Genomic DNA, 12,284 nt, shown 5'->3' with positions numbered 1-12,284 from the left:
GTGCTAAAACTAGAAGTTTCCAGGAAAGAAAATCATGATAATCCTTTAGCCAAGGAGCTTTACTTCCAAACTGACAGACCTGTAGTAAAGAAGGAAGTTTAATTATGCTCTCAAGGGAGGTATGACCACTACTGGAAAACCTTAGTATGAAAACAACCAAACAGAACAAAGTGAAGGAGCCCAGCAGGGGTCTGCAAAATACAACTGAAGAGGAAGAAGGAAGTTGATTTCCTTGTAGGTAACTCCCTCTTTGGCTAGATAAAAAAGTATAAAACTGCAGCTTAGGATGGTCTCACTTTCCCAGATCAGTTACCATATGCACACTTCCTTCAACCAATTTATGGCAAACATTATGTTTATAAAATCTTATTTTCTAAAATCTCTTCTCCCACCTACACACCTAATCCATATTGTTTTTTTTGTGAGTCACCTGAGTTCATAAAATCTTCCAGTTTATTCCTAAGATGCTTTATTTTAAAGGTGCTGCCTTCCCAGTAAGCTAACCACATCATCAAACCCTGTGCCATTTTGTCAGCATTGCAGAGGCATAGAGAAGAAATAAGAAGAAAGCTAGCAAATGAAAGTTGAAGAATGGTTTTGTAGTGGAACTAAACACTAGTTTGTAGTGGAATTAAACACTAGTTTTGTAGTGGAATTAAACACTAGTTTGTCCCGGTTTGTCCTTCCTCTTGGTTCAACGTATTGCTATCAAAGTCCTTTCTTGAAAATAACTTAAAGGTTGGAAACAAATCTAAAGGTAGGGAAAATCTGTAAAAAGACACAAGGATGTGGAAGGAGGAATGGCTGTATTGGCAGTGGATGCACGTTGGGAACAGGTGTCAAAGAAGAGGAAGATTTAGGTGGTAACTAGAAAGCCCTTGTACTTACCCTTGGTTATCCTCCTTTTCTAGTTACCTTCTTTTTAATCAGTAAAACTTGTTATTAGGTCTTTCCTCCATCCTGGCTTCTTCCTGTTATGAGTTGAGCAGTATAAAGTCTTCTTGCCAACTTTCAGATGATGCGGAGTTGGAAGTGGTGGCCATGACATGAGTCACAGTGACACATAGATTACTCATAGGTTTCCACTCTAGGCAGACAGAATCACCTACTAACAAGGAGTTCTTTAGGGCTGTTCAACAGCAGGGGACATGATTCAGTGGAATAAGATTATTCCACATGGATTTTTGAGTACTTGGCCCAAAATCTTTTTTCTCTCATATGACCTTAGTGCATCAGCTTTCTTACTGGTTAAAAGTCACATAGCCCTGGAGAGGAAATCACCATATAATTAAGGTTTAGGTGTGGTTGACAGACAGTAATGTTCTTGTATGTTGGCAAATGAATTAGTCATGCTTTTGCCCAAGCTCCTTTACCAGTGAAAAGGAACAGAAAACATAGAAATAACTAACTAGAAGAGAATACAACCTAAAGCTAAAAATGTATATTTTTGGAACAGAAATAACTGTATCAGGTCACAACTAAAATGTTCAATAATTCCATAATGTGTCATCATTACCAAAGTCAAAGATTTAATGAGTGTAACTGCGATGTATAGGGCTCTGTTCTACACACTTATTCACCTGCCTCAAGGCTCTCTTCTGACTGGGGTGATAATTACTGATGCAAAGTCATGTACAAAGAAAGTGCATGAAAGACCTGGATAACGCATGCTCCTGGAATTTTTGTGCCTTGTAGAGATTGCAGTAATCCTTCAGAACAGGAAAGTTTCTGTGCCAAGACTTTATAGAAACTCATCCCTGAAAGGGCTGTCAGGTTTGGTGGCTGAGTGTGAATCAACCAGGTGTACAGAATAGGCATTTTCACCAAGCACAGTTAACATATTCATTAGTCATTCAAAGAAAAGAGCCTAAAGTATGCCAGGCACTAATGCTGGAGGCTGGGATACTACAGTTAACAAGTCAGAAAAGGTTCCTGCCCCCATGAAACTCATATTCTAGTGTGTGAGCCAATCAACAGCAATAATTACAGGTTGTCATAAGTTACAAAGCAGATGGTTCATTCCGATTCTGGAAGGGGAATAGTTATAGGAAGGCTACTTCTGCTTGGTGATCAAAGAGGGTCCCTATGGCGAGCTGACAGGAGGAGGTTAACTGTGGAGGTTGACTGAGACTTGGAGGAGGAGGAGAAGGTGCCATCAATATAAAGAGTCAGTGGATAGGGGAAAGGCCTAGTGTGTGTGGTTAGGCAAAGACAGATGGGGTCAAAGAAGAGTATGAATGACAAATGTGGAAGGCATGATTTGTCACCATCATTAGCTGAACAACCAGAATGGGGTGAATGGAATGACAAGTCATAATGTAGCTGAAAAAAGGATGCTGAACTTCACAGGTGACAGAGGGAGGCTCGTGCTGACTGTGTCTTCTTACTTGCCACCCACTTTGGTGTCTCTGTCCTCCTCCCTCGCCCATTACTGGCTCTGATGGCCACCACATCTACTGGAATCTCTTTTTTCTGTTTTTACTTTACTTTTCAAGTGCTCATGGCTTCATTTCCCAAATCAATTATAAAGTTCCTTGAAGGTGGACTACATGTAATATTTGTCTATTTCTCAGAGCACCTACTTGCCTGGTGTGTAGTAGATGCACACTTAATATTGGTTCAAATGAATGAATAAGGTGATAGAGACAGGATGTGAAGGTCAAGAATAAGTGTGACCGGGCCTCCCTGGTGGCGCAGTGGTTGAGAGTCCGCCTGCTGATGCAGGGGATACGGGTTCGTGCCCCGGTCTGGGAGGATCCCATATGCCGCGGAGCGGCTGGGCCCGTGAGCCATGGCCGCTGAGCCTGCGCATCCAGAGCCTGTGCTCCGCAACGGGAGAGGCCACAACAGTGAGAGGCCTGCGTACCGCAAAAAAAAAAAAAAAAAAAAAAAAAAAAAAAAAAAAAAAAAAAAAAAAAAAGAATAAGTGTGACCATTGTTAGTGGCACCAGTTTGGGGATTAGTCTAAAGTGGTTGACACAGACAGTGTTTTCAGCAAGTGTACTGTCACCCAACCCACAGTTAGGTGGTCAAAGCTAGTAGAAGTAATAATAGAAATAGCAGTTATTCTCATTTCTGTTAAGTAAATTTAAATGTTAGAATAACTGTTTCTTAGAAACCTCTCAGGTTTCCTCTTTTTCTTGACTGCGATTATAGGTGAACTAATTTCTTTTAAAATAAAGATTCACATTAATTTCAGTTTGGAGACATACCTGCAGAGTGCTCTGGACATAGAGGAATGGGTCAATCACTTCAGCTTCCTCCAGGCATGAGTAATTACAGAATAGTCTTCATCCAATATGTCATCTAGCCAAAGGTTTTCCAAAACAAAGACAAGAACAAAACAAAGCAAAACCAAAAACATAACAACAAAAACCAAAGGACATGGTTCAGTCATTGCCTTAAACAAACAATTATTAAAAGTTTTCTATTGGGCTAGATACCGAAAATATAAAAACAATCCAAAAAACCCACAGTGCTGGATTTGAAAGAGATCTTAGTTGCCTAGTCCAACCTATAATTTTTCCAGTAAGAACACTAAGGCCAAACATCACATATTTGGTCAGCAATCCTGCTGAATTAGGATCTGAACCTCCTGATTGCCAATCTAACGCCCTAATTGCCAATTTCCACAATTGCTCCATAACAGAATTTAAAGCAAAATAGAAGGAAATGTGTATATACCTAGTTGTTATAATTTTTAAAAAACATGTATTGTTTATGTCTTAAAGCAACCCCATTTTACAGATAAGAAAGTTGAAATCCAGAGATGTTACAGTGTGATACATTTCTCAGAATATGTCAAGCTTTAAACCACCATTTACACTTTGGCTTTTCTAATTCTTGAAAGAGAATTTTAATTTCCTTTCACTTAAGCATTGTTTAAAGATACGAGGCTTCTTATGTTGACCATTTTGGCATATTTTAGTCTTTATATTAGTTTGATGTCAGAGGCCAGAGTAACACCTGAGAGGGGCTTTAATCTCCTCTTTAGCCCTCTTCATTCACTCTGTCCAGTGTTAACAGAGTTATCCTTGGCTCCATCTTTATTATGATGAAAAGCTAATTCTCTGTTCTCTGTGACTTTCTCTGCTATAGGCATCTGTCCTTTTAACTTGAGATGAAAAAGCATAAGGAAAGACAAGTCATGCTTCTATTCTCAAGTGTTCAAGCCTCATAATTGTCTTTTTATCCAAGTAAAAGAGTCTTGTTCCACCACTACAGTCCTTTCAAGAGCTGAGCTGACTCATTAATCATGTACATCTCCTTCATTACTATCTGCTGCTAGCTATGGTTGTTTGTTTTTTTAAAAAAACGTATTTTTTTTACCATATTTTTCTTGAGGACATTAAAATTTATTACCCAAAAAATGAATCATTAAAAAAAAATGACTTATAGTGGTTGCCTCCCATGAAGACACCAATTTCCACTGCTAATGTTAAGACTGATGTTGTGTCTTTTACAAAATAACAACAAGTCTTACTACAAAGGGAAAATGCTACCCAAAGAAGACAGGAGCTTATAACTCCTCTAGAGCTTTGTTTGTAATCCTACTGAAATACCGGGCACTTCCAAGGGGACCACACACCTGGAATACTACAAGTTTAGAAAGCTTTTAAAATCTCCATCAGAACTCACTCTTTTCCCAGAATTTGCTTTCCTTGGTTTCTTTTTATCCCTTTGGAATTCACCAAAATGCTCAGACATTTACAAAAAAAAAAGTCACTGAATAAATATTGAGTAGTATGACCCAACTTTTGTGTTTTTAGACATGTGGCAACCGAATTAGTCAACCTGAGGCAAACAGGCTGTGAAATCATTGAATTTTCATAGCCTGGGTTTAGCCCTTGGTTGTCTTCTTCCTTTCTCCTGTATTTTTTTTTAAACTTGTTTCTAGTGAGATTACTTGTTAAAGGAGCAGGTTGCTTAACTGTCTTTGAGTCTTAGAATCTGCCTGCTTTCTGAAAGTTTCTTTTCAAAATTTTAATTGAGAAAGGAAAATTGACTGCCTTGTTAGAAAGCCAGGAATTGACTAGCAGTAGAAAAATGACCCCAACTGCACTGATTTCCATGTACAATTTTGGGTCTATTGTCATGTTTCAGTTCTTTTTAATTTATAAAATTTTTACTCATTTTTCATGCTCCCTAGATCTCAACTATGCTCTCCATCAAACCTAACTAAGCCAGATCAACGTATTTGAATGTTTTTCTCACTATCTCCCCAGTTATGCTGTGATAGAGATCTTAGTGAAGAGTTAGATACCAACAAACAGTAAGCAGAAGAAAAAAGGAAGAACAGCAGTGGTTTTGACAATCCACCTCCAAGGAGAAATTGCAGCAGCAGTGGTAGCTGTAAAATCCACCACTTACAAAACAACTGCTCTGTGACAGACTATCTGCCTGCTCTGTGTTCATTATATTTTCAAGTGACCCTAGGAAGTAGGTAGTCTTACTTCCATTTTATTGTTTTGAAAATTGAGGCTCAGAGAAGTGAAGTGTCTTACTCAAGGCCACACAGCTACTAAAGTAGCAGGGCCTATAGGAGAACACAGGTCATTCTGAATGCCAAGCCAGTGAACTTTCCTGTCTACTCCACTGCACTCCCTCATGATTATAGTGTAGTTGGCTCTGAGTAAAACATTCTCATTTTCCACTATTTTCGACATCCAGAAATGAATTGAAAAATGAGTAAATAAGTGATTCATCCTTAGAGAATTGGGAGTAGGTTACATATCTGAAGCTGGAATTTTATGTCTTTATCGAAGAGAAGGTATTTCGTGCAGTAACTGAACTCCTATGATAATAATTCCAATATATGAATATTTTATGTCTATTAATTTGTATTCACTGAGCATTGATAAGAGCTTCAATTAAATACACATGTAAACTTTGTACTCTGAAGTTGTAGTCTAAAATAGACCCAGAGTCACATGGAAAAATGATAGCATGGGGAAAATTGTCAATATAGTCCCAGAAGAAAGCTAGGGTTCCAATATAATAGGGCTGCATCGGAAGGCTTGCTTTGTATCAGATATCCTCAAGGTTCTGGTCAGGAATCCTTTCAGAAAAATGTCTTAAGAGAGTTAAAGTAGATAAGATGATATGGATTGTGTTGATATTTTTAACTGTATGGAAATGTATTGGTCCTACAGAGGTGAAAGCAAATATGTGAGATGAAGAAGTGAAAAGCAGTACAAACTGTATTATGATACCTCATATTCTCCAGTATTTTCTATTTCAAATGAGAGTTGGTTATATTCAGAGAACTCAACTTTGAGCTGTATCTGCTTGAAACCACTGTAGCTTTACACAGAGCCATTGATCCATCTTTTGGGTGAAAACCATTCAAAATAACATTATTTCAAACATTTTAGAGCATTTTATTCTCCGAAGAACATATATTCCCCCAAATGTTTAAGGTGTTTTAATGCTATTTTCTAAGGTTTAAGACTCATACTTGACCAAAAATAAACCATGTCTACGCCAAGTTGACAGTAAAGGAAAAAATATACTCATCAAAGACCATGATGCAAAGTTCAGGTTCTGGCAGCCATGACCCTAAGGTGAGTAATAACTGTACAGTTGGGCATTTGTATTGGCTGAAACCTGGTCACTCTTGACAGTTGCTGGGATTCAGCAGTGGAGGATACCAGGTATGCTGCAGAGAAGATGCGGATGTGCTGCTGAACTTGGCTTTGGTCAGTGGGATGTGCTAAACTCAGTCTACACTCATCCCAGTGAGGACCTATGTGCCATTTATCAGAGCACTTATTAAAAGGATGCTGTCCTAATTACAATTGGAGCTTAGTGTAACCAAAGAAACTCAAATGAATGCCATAGCTGGATTTCACTGCTTTTCATAAGCCTTGCAATAAAAGCTAAACAGTTTTTAGTGGCTTTTACAATTATACTTCCCTTCAATTTTCCAAAGGTTACAGGGCCTGAACCACACAAATCCCATTAAAGTAAGTAGTTGTGCAATATAAGTTCCTTTGAAAACATTCTTCAGTGCCCATAAAATGATCAGCAGGCTGCTCTTTAGATCCGCTTGCCTGCCATGTTTTCAGCCAAAAGGCAGATGACAAGCTTTGATGTGATGGTTGGTTTCTGCTACTGAAGCTGGCGTTTTATCTTCTTGCATCAGATTTCTTCTCAAATTGATGTGACTCAGGCATACGAAACACATTTTTTTCTTCAGATTTTATTCCTAAAATATGTTTTTGCTGTACCTTTAAATTACAGTTGGCTGACTGATTTTGGAATCTCCAGTGTCCCACAAGGTACAGAGCAGGAGAGGGTCAGGGCCTTTGGGAGTTAACTGGAGCCTGCACAGTGAGTGCAAACCTTAGTGAGGAGGGACCGCGGTGTGCTGCGTTCTCCTCATGCTTGAGGATGGCATTCCTCCCTGTCTTCTCCACCCTCCCTTCAGTGCAACTTCAGCAGCCACGAGTGAAGTTCAGAGTGAATTTCAAGCTAGAGCCAAGGACAGAGCTATTGTTCTCTTTAACTTCTTCTTGAAACTTCTACTTAAATTCCCTAGAATTTACAGCTTTCTTTCCTAAAGAAGTGCTTGATAAGTATTCTAACATCCTGTTCCATAGGAAACACCATTTTCTTTAGCAGCTCTTCCCGCTGCGTGTTCCTGTTTGTTGAAATCATTCATTTATCTTAGATCTGCTTTTCTTGTAGGGAATAAAAAAGAAGGACCAGCTCCTTCATTTACGGAAGAGTCAGACCCACCCAGCTTTCTCCCATCTCTCTAAATCTGGTGGTGAACCTGTTTGAAAAAGCAACATGGTAAAAAGATTTTTTTCCTCCACAGGTAAAATTATCCAGGGACAAAAGATAATGTTAACCTAATTATTTACTATGCACTGTTAAAAATAATAATTGGAATCAGAAGTTATTCAGCCCTCCAAAACCTTACGTAAATCACCAAGGTTCTAATTTTCTGGGACTACTTCTATACCACAATATTACTATAACTCTTTCAAATTTTATTGTCATTTAATCTATCCAAAGACCTTATGTCTTTTATATAGGAATACTCGAGTGCAGCGAGGTGACAAAACATTTACATAAAAAGAAATGAACCATAATTTTTAAAAAGTATTTGATTATGTACTAAAATATGTTTAGGAATTTAGATATGGAGAAATCAATATGGATTGGCATTATCAGCAAAGTTTTATAGAGAAAGTAGGATTAAGGTGTGTCATAGGAGACAGAGTTGTTGTTTTTTTTTTAATTTATAGCTGTGTTGGGTCTTCATTTCTGTGCGAGGGCTTTCTCTAGTTGTGGCAAGTGGGGGCCACTCCTCATCACGGTGTGCGGGCCTCTCACTATCGAGTCCTCTCTTGTTGTGGAGCACAGGCTCCAGACGCGCAGGCTCAGTAATTGTGGCTCACGGGGCCAGCTGCTCCGCGGCATGTGGGATCTTCCCAGACCAGGGCTCGAACCCGTGTCCCCTGCATTGGCAGGCAGATTCTCAACCACTGCGCCACCAGGGAAGCCCGAGACAGAGATTTTGAACTGTGTCCTAAAATGAAAGAAAGGGAAGTACTAATATGAATGTGAGGAGAAGATGGAAGATGAGGGTTTACTACTGTGCTAAAGTAACCCTGCACACACTTAATTGATGAAGCAAGCACTTACAGAGGCCTTTGAAAAGTGAAATCCGAGAACATCTGGATCAAAATTGCTGTCCTAGATGAGAATGGTTGCATTTTTTTAATGGCTCTTCTGGCAGGGATAACAACATGTGATACACGTGGACCCTCTTCCTGAGACCCTCTTTATACAGCTAGTTTGGATAAACCTATCTTTCCCATAAAACTTTTTCCTGGGGTAGTGGTTTTTTATTTATATCTCTGGTGAGTCATTGCCCCTCTCCTGCACAGGGTGTATATTGTCATTGGCACTTAAAAGTAGAGTGGAATTAGAAGTCCTGGCTTCCACACTACTATATATAAAATAGGTAGCCAACAAGGACCTACTGTATAGCACAGGGAACTATACTCAATATTTTGTAATAACCTATAAAGCAAAAGAATCTGAAAAAGAATAAATATATATTCTTTTATGTATTTTATATATATATATATATATATATATATATATATATATATATATGAATCACTTCGCTGTACACCTGAAACTAACACAACATTGTAAATCAACTATACCTTAAATTATAAAAAAAAGGAGTCCTGGCTTCTAGCTCTGGCTCAGTCACAGCTTGTATTGTGATTTGAGGCAAATCACTTCATTCTTCTAAGCCTCATTTACCTCATCTGTAAAATAAAAGGGTTGAATTAGATAATTCCCCTGGTTTCATGTGGTGCCAATATTTTATGACTCATGAATCCAAGTGAAAATTAACCTGCTAATAAGATCATTTTTATTAGAAAGCATGGCAGTAACTGCATACTTACAATTTACTCAATCGTTCATAACATACATAATCATCCATAAAATCTGTAAACACCTTGGATTTGAAACATGATTTTGATAAAAATGTATCCATGTACTCTGTGGTTATCCTGCAGTTTGGTGAATCCTACCCATTTCAGAATTCCAAAGAATTAGCTATTTCCTGATAGCCAGTTGGCTGTCAGCATCCTTGGACAGCATCCTTCAAAATCAACCTTTACAGTAGCTGTTTTTACAAGAAAGATGATATTCCAGCAATGATAAAAATACACTACTTTCTCTACCGTGTATTCAACCAGAGCTCAGAATCTGATAACAGTCCTTATCCCGGGTGTTTCAAATACCCCACATTTGTAAACCCGTATGATGTTCACATTTTCTCTCATGCTGCTGATGAGATTGTACTGATCCTGTTCTGTGTTCTTGGGGGAAAACAGGGAGCTCATAGTTGGTGATTAGTGAGCAAAGACAGACGAGCCGAAGGGCTGCCGCTCAAGCTGTCTCTGTTGCCCCCTCACTGTCTCTTTCTATTATACTTGTGCTCTGAAGGACATTTGCCAGATACACTCCTTGGACCCCTGTTATTTGTGTGTCTTTTCTCACCTTCAACATGATCTGGACTGGTGTTTTCATTTGTTAAAAACAACAAGAACATTCGCTGGGAAACTTTTGCTGGAATCATTTCAGGTCATCACAGCTATTTATTCTCTGTCATAAACTGTAATTCTCCATTTCCCTTGCTCCCATGTCAGGGGAGTTGGTGGTTTATGGTGGACAGGCAGTGGAATGTGAGTGAAGAGTGGAAGATTTCAAAGAACTACTGAAAGGCTATGCAGCAGGTTGTAGTACTAACAACAAAACATAAAAAATTCTTGTTCTCCATCATAGTTTGGCAGTACAAGAAGAAATGGGCTTACCAAACAGCATAAAAGATTTATAATTTGTGGTTATACCTGAGAAAGCATTTTCTTTGAGGAAAGAAAGCAAATCATGGGATTGGCTTAACAAGGGATTTCCTTTTTATGATTAAAATAGCCTAGGGTCTAATTGGTCTCAGTCTAGGGTTGGTATGCAAGCTAAAGATTTTTTGCAGACTTCTGTTTAATAGGAGCATGAAATACAGGTGTGGTGCTGTCAAAAGGCCTGAATGACTGAGAGAATCCTGAAGTGCAAGACATAGAACTGTAAAAAGATGTAGAAAGAGAATGGGAGCAACAGGAATGCCTTCAAATATTCACATAGGAAGGAGCATACAAATGCAAGGCAACAGCTGAAAGATGTATGATCCTAGGTGTTTGAACTCTAGTGTTGACATTATTATAAACTAATTTTGCTAATAGCTAAATAGTGGTAAAATCAGGGTCGTTGGATGGAATATTCCAGGCGTTGATAGATCCCAGAAATCATGATAATTAAATTGGCTCCATTCTCAAGATGCCACTGATCTGACCTTCTTATTGAGAGTGTCACAAAAGTGCCTTCAAAGCAGGGCTCCTTGTTGAGGTACCACAGTGGAAGAAACTAGAGAGGTGGTCAACTCTGAACACAACCATAACGCTGAGAGAATGGGTGTCAGCTGCTTCTTAGCTGGGGGAATGTGGTTGAGATCATACGGCTTTTTTTTTTTCCTACAGAAACAATTTTCTAAAGACAGGAAAAGTTTCACATTTTCCCTGGACACAGATTCAACAAGCACTTACTATATCTAGGTGCTTTAACTATCAGGAAGGAATGAGCAGTCTCTCTTCTGAGCTCCAAGGGCATCACTGATGAAGCAGCACTCATGAAGAAGCGGTCTCTCATCAAAAAGCCTTGGAGGCCTCAGTTAGGCACTGAGAGATCTGAGCTAGGAACTCCTAGATTTAAGCTGCACTTTGAATCCCCACCCAAATCTGGAACATGCCCTCAATTTGTAATAATACTACTATAGCTCAGGGGGGTGGGTCACTCTCCTTGGGGCATTAGAATTCATGCTAGTAATTTTCTGAGTGTTTTGTGTGTTTATAGTCAGAGAGGATCAGGAGACTTTACATGTTGGAAAAAATGGCTGAGAGCTACTTTCTGTTGAATGTGGAGCGAGTGGCCATGCTCTTCTTTCTCCATCCTCACTCTCACTCCTCATATTTTTCTTTGAGCTGAGTGGGGAAAGTGACTGGAAGTGTGAGTTCAGTTCCTCAGGCTGAGCATGTGACTTGGGCCTGAGCAGCTTGAACTGTAAATCTCTGAGTGCTACATGGGCTCTGCAGTGGCTTGGGCGTCAGGGTGAGGGCTTGATGGTGGTGTTAGCACAGCTGGTATTCCATTCAGCTTCACACGTCCATCATTCCTGTCTGGGCTGAAGGAGGGTGGCAGGACAGGAGCACACTACTCTCTGACTGCCATGGGCAACCTGGATGATCAGCTTGCCAGGGAGCCTTTGGGGGCACTCAGAGAAAACCAAGGAGGAATCTTGACAGGTGAAAACATGGGGAAATGATTCTCCAAAGGTTCCCAAGAGCTCAAAGCCTTAGAACTCAAAGTTGGAGTGAAACTGTTTCAGAGATGTTTCAGGACTGTTCTTGAGTTCTTAGAGGGTGAGTCTCAGGTCGGTGTCAGCTTTTGATGGCGTTATAGCACTAGCTCTGATCTAGGCTGAGACCCCTGAAGCCTGCCTCAGCAACAGCATGGAGCCTTGAGCAAATACAGTTAGGAGCCACTTGCTGTTTCCAGGAAAATGCATGGTAAAACAGAGATCCTTCTAATATTATCTAAGACAAATGAGGTACAAAGCAATCTACTCTCCTTCCCCCATCTCCAGAGAATATGGAGAGGTGTTAAATTTTCCTTTAGCCCTCTTTGACAAAACAGGCTTC

At 39.5% G+C, this 12,284-nt stretch overlaps 1 protein-coding gene across 2 annotated transcripts in view; it reads left to right on the top strand.

Annotated features, from left to right (window-relative positions):
- The window catches only part of PRRX1 (paired related homeobox 1), a 70,819-nt gene that overhangs the window by 43,763 nt on the left and 14,772 nt on the right, over nt 1-12,284 (top strand). The window lies entirely within an intron of this gene.

The sequence above is a fragment of the Hyperoodon ampullatus genome, assembly GCF_949752795.1.
Source record: "Hyperoodon ampullatus genome assembly, chromosome: 2".
NCBI classification, from domain to species: domain Eukaryota; kingdom Metazoa; phylum Chordata; class Mammalia; order Artiodactyla; family Ziphiidae; genus Hyperoodon; species Hyperoodon ampullatus.
This window is presented reverse-complemented; position numbering and strand designations above follow the sequence as displayed.